Source organism: Rhinolophus sinicus, linkage group LG06 (genome assembly GCF_036562045.2).
Source record: "Rhinolophus sinicus isolate RSC01 linkage group LG06, ASM3656204v1, whole genome shotgun sequence".
In the NCBI taxonomy this organism is placed as follows: domain Eukaryota; kingdom Metazoa; phylum Chordata; class Mammalia; order Chiroptera; family Rhinolophidae; genus Rhinolophus; species Rhinolophus sinicus.
The window spans coordinates 114,094,544-114,114,518 of NC_133756.1; the positions used below are offsets into that span (position 1 = coordinate 114,094,544).

Genomic DNA, 19,975 nt, shown 5'->3' on the forward strand with positions numbered 1-19,975 from the left:
AGTAGCTCCATGATTCAAACACAAATAATTAACAATTCTAAGTAATGTATCTTTCTCCATATTTTCCTAAACACCTGAAAATTTTAGCACATTTTTAAAGGCCTTCAGTTTTGGACCTTTTAAACACAGTCAAGCATACTTACTGGGGAAAATTCAAATAATAAAGTAAAAATAATAAGTAGAATAATATCCATAACCTCACCATTCATAAATTACTCAACATTGTAGTTTATAATTTTGTGATGTTTTCATACATATACTGTATGAACTTTATACATATGTAATTAAACATAAATATTACATAAACATTCAAATATATATAGTTTTTAAGATAAAAATAGGACCAAAAACCCTTCAATGTTATTTGCCTTTATAAGGGAATAAAATGTTGTGAGAATAGTCTAGTATCACTAAATATTTTTCTAAAACATAAGTTTTATTTATTTCAGCCTAAAGAGATATGGAAAGGACCTAAAAATCCATTTTTATTGACATGCTAGTGCAATCATTTCCTTGCAAAGTTGAGACCCATGGTCAGTAACTTCAGGGAGTGAAGGCAGCATTTACTCTCTCTGCCCTCAGGTCTGGAGGTGGATTAAGAGCAGCTCAAAGCAGTCCCTGGTTTCCCTTTGAACTCCAGCCTGTCTGATCTAGGTCCTGTTCAATACTAACACTGCTCTAAGCACTTTGGCCTCCTTCTCTCCCCGGAATTTGTCGAATGCATTCCAGCCTCAGTTCTTGAGCACTTGATGTTCACATGGTCTGGAAAGTGTTCCTTAGTTATGTGTTTAGATCCTTGTTCTAACATTGCCATCTCAGAGGGGTCGTTCCTGACGTGTTTATATCTGGTCTCCCTGCCCTTCTTTCTACTTTCCCATCAACCCACCATTTCAGTCTCTGCATCCTACTTCACTGCCTGCATTTGTTCCTTTTATTAAGTATAGGGAGGCATAGTGCTTCCATCTTGTCCCAGAAGAGTGGCTGGTACAGAGTGGGCACCTGTCATACACTTATTACATGAATGAATGAGTGGCTTGTAGAGCATGAATGGCAAAGAGATTCTATTTTATTTTGAGTGTGTTGGGAAGCCCAGGAAGGGTTTTCAGCTGCTCCCTAGTATTTCATTGTGCCTGATCTAAAAGAGATAATTTGAGAGGCCTGGAGCTTAGCATAAAGGTGGATTTGTTCTTGTACATTGGAGATTTTGTGGGAAGAACACAAACCAGAAATGTTCCCCAAAAAAGGCCAGGAAGAACAGATTAGTTTGCCAATGAGAGGGCTCAGGATAGAGCCAAATAAGAGGAAAAAAGGAAAACAAAGAAAGAGCAGGAGGGGGAGTGGGGGAGGGGGAGGAAGAGGAGGAGGAGAAAAACAATCCCTTCACATTGGCACCTAATAGATAAATCTGGGAAACTCACAAGGCCAAGTTGGGTGCTAATATTATAGTTCTGTTTTTCATACTTGCAAGGTGGATATATTTAAAGGGCCCAGAATAAGAAGAACCATCTTATTTTTATCAGAAGAATAATGGTAAGCTTATTCATTGTCTATGTGAACGGGTAGTACAAGATTTACAAGATTTCTATTTGCTTGTATTTTTAAGTTCCATGAAAGAAAATTCAATCAAATTGTGATTTTTGAGAAAAGAGTTATCCATCAGTATTAAAGTCTTGATGAAGCTATATAGATTTTCTAAGAAAGACACTTCTGCAAAGGTGATAACATAGTTAGCTCCCTGTCATGTAGTATAATTGATAGCACTATTCAAAATTAATGGACTTTGGTGTGTAGGAGATTAATGCACAGTGTGCTCAGAGCAGAAACCAAACACTTCTGGGATTTCAACCCACATCCAGAATTAGACTCAAGTGAAAAGGGAAAGATGGGAGAGACCTCATGGCTGAGGATACAATAAAGACAGACAAGTTTTACAACATGACACTGGTCATAAAATTAGGCTTAACAACCCACAGTCCTGAAAGTAAGACAGAAGTGTGTTCAGAGGAAACACGCATTTCTTATGGGCACAATCACTTCTATTTATTTCATAATCCCTTGTATTTATTTCTGAGTTTATAGTTCCCATTAGTAGCTCTGCTTGAACTCTTGTAAACCTGGTAACATATGGTACTTAAGAAATATTACATTAATAGGGATTTTTATTGGTCTTCTATGACCTAGATTAATACCAAGACAGTGGAATAGACACAGAGTAGCAAACATAAGAACAAACTTACTAGCATGTTTAGTCAAAAGTAATGATCCTTTTCTAGCTGGATTGTGGCAGAAGTAAGGATAAAATAAAAAGTCAAATAAGGAAGAAATAGAAAGATGGAAGGAAGTACAAATAGGACCCAAACAAGCTGACACACTTTGAGAAGCTGATGTAGAAACAGCAGATTGACTTGTCACCCATGAGGACTGGACTGGGAGAGGTACCGTTCTGTGATGCTGGAGAAGTACTTGCCAGAGGGGAGAAATAGGATTTCCCCCTTATTCCCAGTTCCCTAGCAGATAAAGCAAGGCCTTTGGAGCCATAGATGTCTTGGTTCAGATTCTAATTCTTTCATTGTCTCTGCGTAGTATTGTTGGACATTATTTAAACTCCTGCTGTATAAGTTTTCTTATGCATACAATGGAGGCAAGCAAACCAATTTGTAGAATCATTATGAGGAATAAATCAGATAAGGTATGTTGAGGAGTCAGCGTGATGCCTGGACCAGGACTGTCATTGGCAGTGCTGAGGTTGCACCCTGCGCAATTGCTGACGGACATCATTTGCATCTGTGTAGGACAAATATCGTGCACCCCTCCACGACATACACATACACCTTCGCTGAAGACCGTGGAGTAGCAGCTTGTAAATCAAATGGCATATTCAACGTCATCTCTCAATATGCCCACTTTGAGAGTGCAAAATCGAGATCATTTGCCATTAATTTCTCACACACATTCTGGTGAAAGCAGGGATGAGAAAGGTGGGTTGGGCCTAACTTCTGGCTTGATGACATGTGTCATTCCCTCCATCTAAAATATGATCCTTCCCTCAAAAAGTCAGACTTCGTGTGACTAGTTGAGAAGTGTTCCATGATGCCCTATACACCTTTCACCTGACGCTGGATTAGATGCCTGTCTCTCAGGTTACTGTAGCCCTCATTATTGTTCCCACAGGTTAAATTTCTGAGGGAAGCACCACTTTATATTTCATGGGTTATTTTCTATGACTCTGCCACAAGACAATGTCTTAAAGTTCTTATTTATCCTTTTATGTTTACCTCCTAGGACAGATATTGTTCTGCATGCCCTTGTTAAATGAATGAGTATGTAGAATATTATATGTAAATATATTACACCATGACCTTGAGAACGTCACTAAATCCTCTGAGCCTCAGTTTCCTGATCTGTAAAATGGGAGAAAATACATACTAGTAAGTGCGTTGAGCTATGTAAAACACCTGGGCCAGAGTATGCACACAATAAGTGGAACAGCAGCTCATTATTATTATATTATTCAAATAATCATATTCAGATATAGTAAAAATACATAATTGTTGAACAGTTTTTAAACTTTTAGTGTAAAAGAATGCATGCCTTGGAGATCCTTAATTTTTGTGGTTCCTGTCTCCCTCCCAGAAGCAACTTGTCCCTTTCTCACCACAGGGATCCATTCTTATGTCCTCTCTGCACTCCATCATGAGTTCTTACATTTATTTTGTCTGACACACACAAACCCATTAAGCCTAATAAATATGCATTCTGACATTATGCTTCTTAAATATAGCTAGTATGTCTAACGATTTTGCTTTTAACAGTGACTCTATTTCTAAAAGTTAGCAGAACTAAAGATCACTTTAATAGTTCTAAAGTCCAGATAGTTGCAGTTAAATTTCTACTCACACTTTTGAGTATTGATGTTATATAAGATGCAACACTAGTTTCACAGCAGGGGGATATAAACGTGAGTATGGTGCTGCCTCTACCCTTGAAGTTCAAGGCCTTAGATCAAATAATCTCCCATTAAATATACTGAGAAGAGCTGCTCACAGTGATATTCTTCATGACCATGAATCAGATCTGTTGAAGTAAATGTTGACTGGGCAACCTCTTCGTGTGCCAGATTCCGAGCTACATGCTTTGACAATGGAGCTGAATAAGACGTATGCTCTTATGGAGTAGGTAATTTAGCGATTAAGAGACGAGAATAAAAACATGGTCTTTCAATATAGTAGGCTAAATGTTTTGGTTGAATTAAGTGCCAGTGTTGGTGGTATTAAGGGAAGAAATAAAGTAAGCTACAGATTAAGGAAAACCTTGAGGTTTCCTTGTTTTTGTTAAAAAGACATCTAATGGTGGCTCTCATATCTTAATTCTTGTGAGAATTAAAAGGAATTTTTAGCCCAATGTTTAACATAGAGTAAGTACCAAATAAATATTAGATAATGATATTGTAAAGTAACATTTATAATAATTATCATTATTGAGAAACACCTTCCTAAGTGGAAATAACGGAGGAGCAAAGGGCATTCCAAGCAGTAGGAAAATAGGAGCTAAGATGTAGATTTTTGAAAAAGCACGGTCTGTATAAGGTCATCACAAACTGTTATATTAGAAGTATAAAATCAGGCTGAGAATTGATGAAAATTGAGTATGGGTAGGCTGGGAACAGGCAGGTGTGCCATGCCAGGAAACCTAGATTTTATCCTTCATAAAGAGGTATGGTTTTAAGGAAACAAGTGACTCAGTCAGATTTATTTTTAGAAAAACTACTCAGCAACCACATGGAAGATTGATTTTAAAAGTCAAGACAAAAGGCAGGGAAAATAGTTAGAGGTCTATCACAGTGCTTCAGGTGAGCAGTGATGAAGTCCTGAACTTAAGGCAGGGCTAGAAGGAAAAAGGGCAGCGACTACGGAGAGATGACACAGGTGATTTATTTGATGATTTACATGATGAAAATAAAAGGGAGACAGGAAGATCAGTGAGAATACCAGAATTGTTGTCTGGATGGATAGTGGCACACAGAAAGGCATAGTTCATTTTGGGACATTAAAATGCCAAGTGGGACGGTCCAACAGGCATTTTCATATATGAATCTGAAGCTCGTGTAAAGCCTCACTATTGGAAATAGTGGTTTGGGAGTCTTGTGCAAATAAAGAATAACAGTATTAATGAATGAGAGCTAGATTAAGAACTCTAGATAAGCAGAAGAAGTGGGCTACGTATAAAACTTAGTAGAGGTTTAGAATACATTTAGATATGGAATGGCTCTGGGTAAAAAAGAGGCACAAGATCAGAGTTGCCTTTAGGAGCCTAAAGCTGGTAGCTGTTTATAGCAGTTAACAAACAATAGCATGCATAACGAACAATTGGAGATCCCGTAAACATGAAGATCTCCTGGCCCCACTAAGGGAAACAAGTTGAGCATATCTACCATGTTCCCCCCAAAAATAAGACCTACCCCGAAAATAAGCCTCAGTTAAGATCGTCAGCCAGGCGGACACATTTAATATGTTATGACGATGTTCCAGAAGCAGGTGACATTACTGTATAAATTGAATAAATATGGATTGTTGTACATGAAAAACTAAGACATCCCTTGAAAATACACCCTAATGTGTCTTTTGGAGCAAAAATTAATATAAGACCCGGTCTTATTATCAGGGAAATATGGTATAAGACCTGGTCTTATTTTCGGGGAAACATGGTAGTACAAGGCCTAGGAAATTGACTTCCCGGCAAGCATCACGATGAGCAGATGCAGAAGGTTCTTGGATCCCGCTTTGAGAAACACAGATGCTATTACTGTGTGAATGGGAGAAGGCTGGACCCCGGGAACTTGATCGTCAGAGTGCTATGTGTAAGGAACTAGATGTGAGCCACCTCTAGATTTGCTTGGCAGGTAACCAACATCAACAAGAAATTCTTGTTACCAGTCTTCAGTTATTTCCTGCGCCAAAAATATCACCCAAACCCATGTCAAAACTTCACACACCCAAGCAGAGTTTGCAGACACAAATAAAAGTCAGGCTAGGGGAAAATGAAGGAAATCCAATGCAATATATTTGTATTCTGTCACTGAGGCACTGTCTAATGTTGCTGTAACTATGATGTATAGGTCTATCAAAGCATGTGTTACCATGGTCTGAATTTCCCAACTGGAGAGAAATGATTAATGTAGAGATTTGCATTCAACGTGGGCTTGGACATCAATATTTCAGCTTAGGTAAACAGGAACTTAACCTAATTTATTGGCTCTCATTATGGATGGCTTGTAGAAGCCAAATTCCCCCTCTGCCTCCAAAATGACCTTTCATGCTCTACAAATCAATCTAGAAGAAGTGAAGCAAGTTGGTTAATATTTTAGGGCGGAAAAAAAAAATGACTTCACATGTCAGAGCCTTAATTGTTGTGATTTTGACCCATTTTGAAATTAGTTAACATTTGCTTCAGGTCTCTGACTTCATGCATTATTCATTTTCATCTCGGCCTTGCTTAAGTCTCTCCATGTGCAATATGCCTATAACATGTGAGAAGCTTTTTCTAAACACCACTCTTGAATAATAGCATTATGAGGAAGAAAATGTAAAGACCAAAATGTGCCCCCTTTACACACATGCATGGGTACACACACACACATGCACCACGCACACACATTATTTCAGCAAAGCTGCTTCAGGGTATATTTTAGTTCTCACTGGCAAAGTTTCTAGATGTTACAGCCAGCATTACAGAGCAATTTCCCTGTAAGCATTTCATGTTGCAAAGTATGTCAGAAGTTAATCAAAGGGTAACAATGCAAAAGCCTATGCATATGCCTTCTGGAGACTGGGGCCAGCCCATGCTGTCAGTCTCTGTCAAAACTGTAGCATGCCGGGCATATTGCGCCTTTTTTCTCTCTTGTGAGAAAATGTTCCTGCCCAGAAAGGTCAGTGCCTTTATGGTATAAATCTATTAGCCTATCGCTGTGGTATGAATCCCAAGGAGAAGACAGCTCATCAGCTGTCTGGCTCAGACGCATGGTCTCTCCAGCTTCTTGCAGCAAAGGGTCAGGCCCTGCATCTTGCCTCTTACTGTCATCATCAGCTTTGGTCTATCCTATCATAACCTCTGTGTCCCAGTGAGTAATCACATATACCTGGCCTTGAAAATGACTATCCCATTACTTGTTCTGTGTAATCACTGGAGCAGAGTCCTTTTGGAATCGTTAACAGCTTCACCTTCTGGTCAGCCTAGACGCCTTTCAAGTTTGGATGAGGAAAGGTAATCCATGAGGACATTCCATCACACCAGCTCTCTGAAAGGAGGGCCACACAGAAACCCTCATAGAGAAAAATGCTCAGAAACTCCTGTGTATTTCTGAAATGTTTACCACCTTCTAATCACCTACATTGCTTTTAGTCTTGACACTTATTTGAAGTTAAACAAAAACCAGTATAAAGATGAGGCTCGACAGCTGTTTCCCAGATGTACAGAAATAACCACTGCAGCTGTCTGAAACGAGGACATTTGCATTTACATCGGTTTGGATTAAATATTTCATTGATTTGGGTCATCATTTATGGACAGAGTTCATAGAACAAAAGATCTACATGTCCAAAGCAGCCGTTTTAAATCTTCAAGCAAGAACATAGAAATTCAAGGGATGACATGTGCCTGGTAAAATGCAGTCTCGTTGAAGAAGATTTTCATTGCACAAACTTGAACTGAAAATCTGCTTTGTTTGTTGTGCATTTTCTTTGTATGCTACATCCTCAATCATCTTTCCAACTTCATTTTTACCTTCTCCTGGAAATTGTCTCCAGTTCCTGGAGTAAGAATTAATTGGTATCTTTTTTCTAGAATTTGGAACCAAAGCCATTTAGACTTGAATATGACGCTTTCATTTCCTAGCAGTGCCCATTGAAGTAAACAATAAATACTGTGGTGTCCGCATGCCAACAGGAAGGAAAGAAGAAGAAGGAAGGAAAGAAGGAAGATATATTTCTATTCAAAATATGTATTTTTATTATATTTATATAATAATTTATAATTCAGAAGCACTTACACTTTGTTACTGCTGAAAGTATCATTTTTATATTCTCATATATTCTTTCGTGTGGAGCTTATCAATATCCTTTGTTAATGTTCAGATGGAGGAAACTGAAGACTTCTAAGTCTAAATCCTAAACTCTCTTTCACACCGTGATTTTTTTTCTGGACGACAAAAGCTACGTTTTTTCTTGAACTTCTTTTCAGTTCAGATTCCTGGATCCTCACAGTATTTTTTAGTATTTTTTCTTATTTGTAAGATTCCTCCTCAGCAATTCCTTTCGCTTTCTGTTAAACACTGTTTCACCCTCCCAGCCCTGCCCAGAGTTTTCACATTGGTTTTTTTTTCCTTGCCTTACATCCATAAGGCTGATGCTCATTTGCAACAAACCCAGGGTATCGTCGTAATGTAGGACATGTTATTTACGGCTAAAAGTGCTAGATGTCTTACAAGTACTTCAAATGCAACACATCCAAGATGAACGTATTGTCTGTCTTGCCAGGAATGCTCTTCCTACATATCCCATCTCAGTTAACAGAGTAACTATCACCCACCCAGCCCCTGAAACCACAAACCTCTGTGTCTTCCTCAGTTTCTCTCTTGCCCTCACCTTTCACATCCAGTCACCACACCTGCCAGTCTTGACTCCGAAAATGTCTGTTAAGTACAGCCTCTCCTGTAACTCTCTGTCCATCTTTCATCTGAATTCTTTTTCACCAGCTTTGCCTGCTGCAGGGTCATCTTTCTGCAAGGCGAGAGGCATCTTCTACCTTAAGATAAATTAACAAACAAATCCCCCAAGGTCCTATATATGCAGTTTTCTCTGCCAAACATGCTGAACAACAGCTCATCCTTGAAGTGTGAGTCCTAGGAAGAGAGTCCTGACCCTCAGAAGGTCCTTCCTTCTGTGCCCATTGAACTTGGGCTTCTGTCTAGTAAGAACAGTGAGATGACTTTGGAAGTTCTTTTCTTTCACCCACTGACTTGCAAACCTCCTCAGAACAACAGAGTCTTTTGATCCTCAGTACCTGCCAATTTGCCTCCAACTTAATTGTTTTTAAATAAATGAAACTTTCATTTTGTGTCACTTGAATCTTGATATTATATTTTTTTCTTCCATTCTGATATAAGACCTATATTTAGTTTCTTTCATTATCTTGTGTAGCACAGTTTTTTATCCTTGATTAAAAAAAGATGAATAAGGTCACCACACATGATGGGGTGACAAATCGTTTACATACATGTTAAATTCTCATCTTTTAATTTCTTCCCCTAGTGGAAAAATTAACCATACAAAACTTTTACTTATTCAGACATTCTTTTAATTCAGTGAACTCTTATCTGAAATACAGTTTGTGCAGAATAATTAGGTTGCATAAGTGATTACACCACCATTAAAATATAAAGACCTATTGATTCAGTGCAGGGTGTTTTGCCATCAAAGAAGTCAATTAATGCCCAAAGAGACTTCAGCTATTATTCAGCTCTCGCAAAGACCAATGAAGAGGGTTAGGAAACATTGTCCCTAAACTTCTTAAAATTCTCTTCTTTCCTGTACTTTAGCACCATTTTCTTATCCCTAGAGTCTCTTACCAACCAACTAATTAATTAGCCCCCCCCCTTCTTTTTCTGTCTCTTATTTGTCCTTTTCTGATCTTCTGATTCTGCTGACCCCTAGCTTTGCTGTGCTACTCTTATGCTGTGTATTCTCCATCTAAACCGTGCATTTTCTTTCCCCTCTGTTTGCCCCTGAGAATCCACTTGCTTGGCCCTGTCCTTCCTGTTTCCATCTCCTTTCCTTATAACTTTCTAGTTCTGTACTCACTATAAATTGTCCTAATAGAATATCCCAGAAATTGAAAATGAAAGAACTATTCAAACAAACTGTTCAAACGTGTGTTTTTGAGAATATGAAGAGTTAATCGAAGTGAGCAAAACCACGTTTTTGTTTGTTTTGAGCAGAAAATGGAGAGTTTTCAAACACACCTGTTAATAATTTCTGCCTCATCAGTGATTAAGATGTGGTCAACCTCCTTTATACACTGAAGTATGATGAGGAAAAAGGCCATACTAAACCATCAACCGTTACATTTCATAAAAAATACTATTAGACATTAATGTGCAGTGCATTCTGAGGACATCTCCAAAAATATCTACTTTAGCCCTAGTTTGGGAGAAACAGGAAAAAAATATCAGAAAATGATTACTGGTTGTGATGGATAATTTTTAAATGATATATTTGTTTGTTTAGTCAGTGCATGCAAATGTGAGTGTGACCCCGAAAGGCAAATTAGATGATGGATTTAACACGTTCAGGATTCATCATCAAAATCTACCGATTGGCAGTATTTTTTCGTATGGCTGAGTAATATTCCATTGTATATATGCACCACATCTTTATCCAATCATCTATTGAAGGACACTTTGGTTGTTTCCATGTTTTGGCCAACGTAAGTAAAACTGCAGTGAACATCGGAGCACATATATCTTTATGGATAAATGTTTTCACATTGTTTAGGTAAATACCCAGGAGAGAGATTGCTGGCTCATATAGTAGTTCTAGTCTTAATTTTTTGAGGAACCTCTATATTTTTTTCCATAGTGGCTATACCAGTTTACATTCCACCAGCAGTGTATGAGGGTTCCTTTTTTTCCACAGCCTCTCCAACATTTGTTATTACTTGTCTTGTTGATAACAGTCATTCTAACAGATGTGAAGTGATACCTTGATATTTTCATGCTAAGCGAAATAAGTCAGACAGAGATAGTCGAGAACCATATGATTTCACTTATATTTAGGATATAAAACTGAAAGCAACAAACGAACAAGACAAAACTCATAGACACAGACAACAGTTTAGTGGTTACCAGAGGGTAAGGAGACAGGGATGGTGGCAGAAGAGGGAAAAGGTGGTAAAATATATGGTGATGATGATGGAAGGAGTTTTGACTTTGGGTGGTGAACACACAATGCAATATATAGATGATGTATTATAGAATTGTACACTTGAAACTGACATGATTTTACTAAGCAGTGTCACCCCAATAAATCTAATGAAAATGTATTGATTGGTGATCAGCATTTTTAGTTAGGATTCTTACCCTGGGGCTGTCAGGAAGATGCCAACCTAGATGGGATATAGCGTACACAGTTTCCTTTGCAAATCCAAGAAACATTTTTTCTCTTTCTAGTAGAAGTCCTTGGGCCACTTTGTCTTCTAATGTGAACTTAATGAAGATTTATTTCTAATACTACCATTTGATATGTCTTATAACTAGTGAAACATAAAATGTATTCTTCTGAAATGTTACATAAAGCATGGAAGACCAAAATGTGATGTTGGGGCTGGGTATATTTGAGCAAAAATGTTTATAGTGGTGATTTAAACACACAAAAATGAAAAGACTTCTCACTTTGAACTTTGTGAATGTGAATTTGTATCTTAATGTTTAACATTGTTGGGATGTTAAAATAAAAGTCATAATTCTAAGTCATAATAGTTCAACTAATTTGAAGGTGTAGAGTTCCAGAATCTTAGAGGAATCATCGGGTTTCTGCTGAAATTACTTGAGCTTTTAATCCTTTCATAAAGAATGAAACAAGGCATAGCAATCATGATTAATTATGCATTTCTTTGAAAAGATAATAAACAGAGGCAAAGGGAAGTTTTCTTCATGGCATTACTTTGTTTTTTCTTTTAATATATGAATACTACTGCATCAGAATGGTTTCAGGATTATTTCACACTGAGAAAAATACTCATGCCTAAGTACATGATTATAGATTTAGGATTAGACTCATCACTTTCATACCAGCGTGAATTAAAGTTGCTTATTAACACATAGGTGATACCTTGGGAGAAGTCAAATCACGGAAGGACATACACATGTTGCACTTGCTATGTCAGAGGCATTTTGTAATTAGACCAAATTCACTTGCCAGACCCCTCCCTGAGTTAATGAGGTAGAATGCTGCTGCAACTCTGCATTCAGAAAATTGAAGTTAGAGAGATTAAATGACTCTTGTTTCATCTCGCCAAGTCATTTCTGAAGGCTAGACTCAACATGGGTCTAAATTCTATAGGTGGTGTTTGAGTCCTTTGATAGAAATATTATTTTATCTTATTGTATTTTTGTTCCTTTCCTGAATTATGGAGTAAGATTGTTATTTTTACTCCAAGAATTGAACTTGTCTGAATACTTTACATTACACATCTTACTTTCAATTGTATGCCTTACTCATTCTGTTCTTATATTTCTCCTTTCCTAGATAAATCACATTTTCACTGGACTGATTGGACCGAAAAGGTGTGGTTGAATGAGGTAAGCCATTTGGAGAGCCGTTATTTATATCCACATATTCTAACCCACAATACTGAGATGAACTGAAATTTAACCAATCTGGCTTTGCAGTGTAGTCAGGTCAGACACTGCTGCCCTCTTGGTCAGACCCTCCTAAAGGGCTGAGTTCAATAAAGCAAACAGTACAAATGGGTATAGCAGTTACTGTTTTGGTCTGTTTGCCTCAAATTGGTCAGCAACTATGGCAGGACCTATATGTACAGAAAACATACAAACAGTTTCTTTGGGGTAACTGAGAATTGTCCACTAAAGGTGAGATTGTGTAAAACCATATCTGGACTGGGGTTATCACCCAGGAATTCTTCTCCTTGTCTGAGAAGAAGGGAACTTGGGAGGCTGCAGTGTCTCAGAACACTTCACACCCATTTCGAGAAACAAATGATATGACGTCCTCTTCAGTCTGCTGAGTAGAAACAGTCTAGAAACAATACATGCTTTGAAATCAATTCTGAATCAAGGGAAATAAGAATGGATTGGGCGGTGCTGAAATAAGGTATAGGTGCAGTGAGTGCTGGCTTCTCTGGTAGAATCTAGATTCTGGGAAGAGCTTTTAAGTACTGGCTTCTTTATCCTGTCCTCATTATCTCTGGCTTTAAAATGGTTTTACCAGTGTCAACTAAATGACTTTTCTTTGAAGCAATTGGGGAATACATAAGTAAAGTCTTAAAATTATTTATGCGTATTGATCTACTAATTAAATTTAGGAGCATCTCTTTTAAGGAAATCGTCAAATACAGGTACTGGCATTTACATTCAAATTATTTTTAATGCGGCACTATTTTTAATAATGAAACATTAGGAACAAACTACTGCCCAATCATTCAGGGCTTGTTAAAATAAAAAAAAAATTAAAAATGGCATAGCCACATAATGGAGTATTATGTAGTTGTTAAAATTATGATTTTGAAAAATTTTCAATTTTTTTAAGTGGTACGTAAATTAATGTTGAGTCTCTCTATCAATGCTGTCTTAGATTTGGGGAAAATATCACCATGCTAATAAAATAAGGTCAAATTTCACTATGTACTTTTTTCCACACTGAACATTTATTATATGTATATTTAGAGGGGAGCCAATTCTGTTTCAATCCACTGGCATGAAATTCTCCATAATCTTACCAGCAGATTTTTTTGTTTATCCTGGAAAATTTATTCAAAACCCTAAGCAACTTTCTAGGGTCTACCTGGGGTGAAAGATTTATGTGGCACAAAATTAATTTTTCACCAGATTTCTATTTGATAATCCAAAATACTTAGATCCATCTATAGAATTCACCTTCCAACATGAATCATTTACTCATTTCTATTCAATCAGAGAGCCCTTGATATATGCCTGCCTTCCGCCATCAATTTCTCCTCAAATCTGCGTCTCTTTCTCTTGACCCATTTAGTCTGTTTTTCCTACTGCTATCCTCCACTAATGTACACAAAATATGTTAACACAGCTTGAGTATAGGGGCTGCAGACTAAATGAGAAGGATGTGGCTTGGAATTCACTGCCCTTCACTGACTATGTGACCTTGGGAAAATCACTAACCTCCTTTTAATCCAGTTTTCTGCTCTGTAAAGGGGAGCTAATAATAAGAATCTCAGGGATATTGCATGCATTTCATGAGCTAATGTATGTAAAGCAATGGAAACGTGTTATTATGTCCGATAAACACTCATTTTGCTCATGCTTTTTTTTAATCAATATGTGGTTTTTCCAAGTGGGCACCACCTTCCAAACAGTCCTCCAAAGGTCTGTTCATCAACTCACCCTTGATTCATTTCAAAGCCAGGAGACTTCTCCATGCTCTTTGCTAATGAGGAAACCTTCCCAAGTACACTGCTACCACTTTAATGTAGAAAATTATTCAGGGCCTATAATTTCCAGCTTATACCTCACAGCTCCCTTTCCTAAATTCTATTATCTTATGTAACCAAATTAACTCCTTTGAATTCTTGGCTGACTTCAGCTCTGTTGAACCATTATCTTCTCTGTACTGACTCTTACAGAGTTGAGTCTGGTGGAAAGAGTAAGAAGGTAGACAGAAAAATGTGTTAGATTTGGAATAATGTCTTCTATTAGGTCAGTGCAAAAGTAATTGGGATTTTTACAATTATTTTTAACCTGTTAAACCGTAATTACCTTTGCACCAATCTAACAGTAAGAAACAAAATCCTGGGGTAGACAAGATGAACCTAAAACATGTGGGTTCTTTTTTAAAAATTTTAAATTTATTGGGTTAACATTAATTAATATAAGTTACAGGTGTACAACTTTATAATACAAAAGCTGTACACTCCATGTGTACTCACTACCCAAAGTCTAGTCTCCTTCTGTCACAATATATTTGACCTCCTTTACCCTCTTTGCCCACTCCCAACCCCCCTTCCTCTCTGGCAACCACCATTCTGTTGTCTGTGTCTATGAGTTTTTTTGTTTTGTTTGTTCATTTGTTGCTTTTCATTTTATATCTCACATATGAGTGAATTCATATTGTTCTTATCCTTTTCCATCTGAATTATTTCACTTAGCTTAATACCCTCAAGGTCTATCCAGGCTGTCACAAATGGTAATATTTCATCTGGTAATACTTCATTCTTATGGCTGAATAGTTCGACCGATGATTGGATAGAGAAGATGTGGTACATATACCCAATGGAATACTACTCATCCATAAAAACAGGTTTCTTTCTATGTGGCTCCTGTACAGTCTCTGGGCCTTGAAGATCTGGATGCCCCTCCTTATAACAGTTTCCACTTCTCTATATCACTTTTCAATCCACAATTGTCATTGGTGATGACCTGCAGTTGTTAATATCTCTGAAAGCTTATTCACTGACCACAACTCCCTCACCTTTCAGATCTCTAATTTTCTTAGGACCCCAGCATTCTAACCAGCCCGTCTTCCTATCTGCCAGTCTTCACCTTGCTTCATGATCTTTCTCACCTATGCTAACTTTAATGGCTTACTTTCTAGGCCTACTTTCTCTCTAACAAATCCATTTGATTCAAGCCTGTATTTCTTTGTAATTCCTACAAATGTCATTCTTTATATTAAGCCTCTAATAAAATTCAGTTTGACATTCAGAACCCCTTATTATAATATTAGGCCTGACTTTGTTCATTCTTTCTCTAAAAGTTGCCCTCAGTTTCCTATTGTACATGGGTATAAACTTGCTAATTTGAGAATCAGGAGAGCCCAACTTTCCTTCTCTCTAGAAGAAAGTGGACAACTCAAATGATGTTGAATATTAAAAAAAAATAAATCACAATGTTCGGAGTTACAACTATCCAGGAAGGACACATGGTCGTATACAGGGAGTGTCATGGTGTTGCAGTTTCACAGGGAATTCCATTTCCTAATCAGCTCCTTCCTGCCAAATGGGGCTTACATTATACCTATTTGCCATTACTGGAACTTACTGACCCCATAGTGGGAACCAAACCCCATGAAAAGCATCACAAAGGATTTCACAATAGTGAAGGGTTAACAGTTTACCAAAACAGAAAAACACTTGTGAGTTTAGGAATAAGGTTCTTTAGTAAGAAGCAAATATGCTAGGGTAGATAAGAGGGGCAAAAGAGAACTGGGTTATAAAGGAAGGGAATGTACTTTCTGGCCAAAGTTGTTTTACCCACCTCTTCACAAGATGCTTTAGGATTACCGCTAAATTGTTTAATGAGAAAGAATTGGAATTTAGTAGCAAAGCCTATTTTGATAGGCTTCAAAGTAACCTCATGTTTTAGTAAAGAACACCAATGTTCTTTAAGTGAAGACAAGCAAAAGAAAACAATATATGCCATGAAAATGTGCATTGAGCATATGGATTTCTTCATTTAATTCTACAACCACCTCTGCAGCAGACAATATTATTTCCTTCTTTTCCCCCCTAGAGAAAGCCTGAGGTTCAAAGAGGTGAATTATTTTGCCAAAAGCCCTAAAGCTAATAGCAAATAACATTTGTATTTGAATGCAGTGCTATTTAACAGGACATACTAAACTCTTAAGCAGGAGATCCCATGGCCTCGAATGTGGACTAGATGTTAATAGTGGAGATAGGATTTACTTGGAATGATTAGGCAGGATTTACTTGGAATGAGGAGGAACTAAAAAGCATGCAAAGGTGGTAAGTGTCAAGGAGCTTAGGAAGTTGCAGGAAGCAGGAGCAATTCCTGCTACCCCGTTCTTGCTTTCTCACTGTTTCCTCCCATCTCTTCCTCTGATGAGTTTTATCTCCCTTCCCTCAGTATTTGTACCAAGAAGGCCATACCAGTCTCTCCACACGCTCACGGAGCAATGTGTTTGTATTTTTGTTCTGTAGGAAATATGTCGTCTCCTGAAGCCTCCCAAACATTTCTCCCCTTAAAGAAAAGCAGCTACACCTTGTTTGCTGCTTGAAATGTATGAAATGTGATTGTGTTTACTTTTTGGGATTGAAACCAATCACATACAAAAATACTTTTCTTAGGGGAGAGAGATGCCAGCTCTGCCTTGCATTCAAATATCCAGTCTTTTCTGACTCACATTGAACAACCTTGAGCAAATCACCCTTAGGTTTCTTTTTTCTGCTATGCTGTGCACCAGCAGTGAGAAAGGCCACTCCAAATACAACGCCATCATTCAAATATTAAAGGTTTTTATGCTCTTTGCTTCTGTTCATCCTTTCTTTCCTTTTGATCTAACAAGACTTCTTAAATAATAAATTAGGGAGTTGATTTTTTTTTTCTTTTCCCTAGGCTAAGGGAAAAATGTATGACTTCAGAAAAACTGTTAGTGAAGTAGTGTAGCAGATCACAGTATTTTCATTTGATGTGTGGTACATGATACTCTGAGAAAGATTCTACACTTACAACGATTTCTTAAGAAGGTGTGTGTTTTTAAATACAGTGACACAAGTTAGTTGTTTGTACTTGGAAGATGAAACATCTGTATTCCTCTTACAACAGCCTTAAGAAAATATAATCAGCTGTTTTACAAAATCCAACACTTGGATTCGCCTCTTGAGATTTTTCTAGATTAGCTGACAAGTAGTTACATTTTACCCTTGAAACCAATGAAAAACAGATTAGTAGTAAGTCAAAGTGTAGTACTGCAGGGAAAGTAAAGATGGAACTGTTTTCTGGAATATTATTTTCTGAAATAAAATTAGCTAGTCATTTTGAGAATTTCTCACATTTAATATTTTAATTTTTTTCTGACACAAAACCGTGTAACCTCATTCAGGAAGACTCCCTTGTCTGTTTTGCCGCCTCAGTCTAGATGGCCATCTTGTGAGCTCTGCTGGCCTTCTGTGCACACCGATAGGAAATGATTCAACATATTGAATTGTAATTAAGCATTTGTTCCCCCCCCAACTGTATACTGAGGGTCTTGAGAACAAGGAGCCATGTTTTCTCCTCTCCTTACCTACTAGCACAGAGTGAGGCAGAGTGGATACTCAGCACATACATGGTTTTGGAAATGAACTGAACTTGGCTGTGCTTTAATGGAAATATGATCAGTGTAGGCACCCTTGTCCAAGATGTTTTCCTTCCATTCAGTGAGATAAAAAAAAAGTTTCGAGGCAAATTCCGTCCTATAAATAAAATGACAAATAAGACTTCTTTCTTCTCTTTCTTAAGTCAAGAAACAATGGCAAAATCTCATAAGAACAAGTTAGCTCAAAATATGCTGAAGTTGGAACAAGTCAGAAATATAACAAGAATAGGATTTTTTTTTTTTTTTTCACTGTGTCATTCCTGAACCAGAACAAAGAAAAGAATACAAATGAGGAGTTTACAAATACACTCAACTTCTAGGGAGAGCAGATAAATAAATCAATAATAACAAAAACCTTTAGATGATCTTTGCATGATGATCTCAAACATTCTAATTTTATTCTTTGCTTTATTCTAAACTTTAAAAATACATATTGTTACAGAATCCACATTCCTGGCCAAACAATTGATCTATGATACACAAATACCATCAACCATCAGTTCAAGACGTGACAGTAGCAATAATGCTTCTCTGTATTAAAATAAACTTTTACACTTTATGAAGATTTTCACATGTAGTATCTGAGTTCAACTTCATCAAAATCCTCAATGCTAGCTTATCCCCATCTTACAGACGGCAGAACAAATACCAAGTGCTCCCCCCAGGATCATAAAGCTATACACATCAGCTAGAGCAGTCGACAGCAGTGATGAAAGATTCAGCCATGAGAGATTCCTCTATCATCAGGTGGGACCCTGATCTCAGTCATTCAGCCCAACACCAGGGCTTGATACAGAAAACCAAGATTTGTATTTGATTTCCATCATTTAGGACATATAACTGGAATTCCTGCAAGTCTACAAGTATTTATAGTGCTCCTTCTATCAGGTAGGGTCACACAGTAGATGTGTAAAGCATAAAAATGAGTATCAATACTGAATTTTGAATATATTTGCAAGCACTGGAAGAAAAGTTTTCATTTAAACTTCTCATAAAACTATAGACTCAGGATTATTACCGTGTTTCCCCGAAAATAAGACCTAGCTGGACAATCAGCTCTAATGCGTCTTTTGGAGCAAAAATTAATATAAGAGCTGGTATTATATTTATTATGTTATACTGTATTGTATTATATTATATTATACCCTGTCTTACAGTAAAGTAAGACTAGGTCTTATATTAATTTTTGCTCCAACAAACACATTAGAGCTGATTGTCAGGCCAGGTCTTATTTTGGGGGAAACACGGTATGTCCATTTCCTCCAATAAGTCCAACATAACAAAGCTAAAAAGTGTCAGAGCTGGAATTTGAAACCCATTCTGCCTAACTCCACAGTCCATTTCATGACATCATCCTGCCTCTTTGAAGATGCCGCACAGACTATTTCTTATTAACAAGACTCTTTTGGAGAACCTGAGAATGTCTTTGAGGCAAAATATGCTTGAAAATAAAACTTGATATCCAAGTAGTAGTCATTATCAGCTCATAATTGAAAGCAAGCTTGGAGAAATGCTGCAAACTATTGTCTTCTGACACAAAAAGTCTGTGGACATGTGGTTGTGGTTCTAATTCTCACTTTGTAAACAGCCACGCTAACCTGATTTGTTTCTTTCTTGCTTTTGTTTCTTTGAAATTGATGTCAGCTCCATTCATGGTAGGAAATTGGTTGTTCCATGTTATAAAATCACATGTTTGTTTCACCTGTTCAACTGAATTTAAAATGACAGGACTTGCCTTGTGGGACTTTTATATAAATCATGTCTATCTGAAGATAGATTAATTTGGTCTAAAGTTATTATAATGACAGGGTTTCCACATGCCAGCTACAGGATATGATAATAGAAAGAATATGGGGCTTCAAGATCCAGCTGTACTTTCTTTTAAGCTAAGTGACCTTGAAGAAAGTCATTCCTTTACTCTGAACCTTGGTTTGTTTTCATGTTGTTACAAAGATCAAATGTGGACTAAAAGACTGTAAATATGAAGTTGTATTACCATCATCAACTTCCCTTTCATTAGCAAAACCACATTAGGGAAAAAAAATTTTGATAAAAGAAAAGCGATATTTTTACCTAATATTTTTTATGAATATTTAGATCAATGTATCTATACAGAA

General features: G+C 37.2%; 1 long non-coding RNA gene across 2 annotated transcripts in view; it reads left to right on the plus strand.

The window, feature by feature from the left end:
• Positions 1–19,975, plus strand: part of LOC141572435 (uncharacterized) — a 1,196,122-nt gene that overhangs the window by 1,018,388 nt on the left and 157,759 nt on the right. For both annotated transcript variants that reach the window (XR_012497796.1, XR_012497795.1), the window contains one exon: positions 12,300–12,352. This is a non-coding gene — a long non-coding RNA (uncharacterized LOC141572435). The remainder of the gene's footprint in view (positions 1–12,299; positions 12,353–19,975) is intronic.